This window comes from Physeter macrocephalus, unplaced genomic scaffold (assembly GCF_002837175.3).
Source record: "Physeter macrocephalus isolate SW-GA unplaced genomic scaffold, ASM283717v5 random_2720, whole genome shotgun sequence".
NCBI lineage: Eukaryota > Metazoa > Chordata > Mammalia > Artiodactyla > Physeteridae > Physeter > Physeter macrocephalus.
Window position 1 is genome coordinate 1 of NW_021148006.1, and position 726 is coordinate 726.

Below are 726 nucleotides of genomic sequence, written 5' to 3' on the forward strand. Positions count from 1 at the left end.
TGACGAGGACAGGTCCTGTGTGATGTTGTGGCATGGGCTGGCATCATTTGTTTGCAGGCACTAGCCTCGGCTTCCCAAGGATGTGTCATGTTCTTGATGGGCTGGCATCAGCTGCATATGGAGGGGATGGCTTTGGCAGTTCACGTGGATGCGGGGTCGTAGGTAACCTGCCTAGAGTTGTGATTCCACTGCCGGACGAATGACGCCCCAAGGGTGTCTTGCGGGACGTAGAGAAGGTAGACATCCTGAGGCGTCTGTGCCGGTCTCCTTGGGGGTAGGTGAGTTATGCGAACATGCCCTTTGGCCACTCTGTTCCCTCGTTTGGGAATGTGCAAAGCGAAAGTGTTTCTCCCGGAGGGCATGACGCGGCCGGCCCGTGTGGCAGGCAGGCTTTTGGAACAGCCAGAGGTTTATCTGGAGCAGTCCGTTGGCGGGGCAGAGATGGTGGCACTGTTGCGATGACAGGTGCGCTGCTGTGGACAGCCACTGTTCCCTCTGAAGCTTCCCGGTCCCCTCGCGTGGCACAGGTCTTGCGTTTGAAATCTGTGTGTGGTCCTCGGGGACAGTGCCTTTGATCCCTGTGAGAACCTTAGTAGTGTCGCTGTTGCAGTGCAGAAGTGCCAGGATGCATGGGGTAAGGTCGGTGTCACCAAAGCCGACACGCTTGCGGTCTGTCTTCCCTGGTGTACAGTGTCCCCGTGTTTGCTTCCAGTAGGGTCAAGTTGC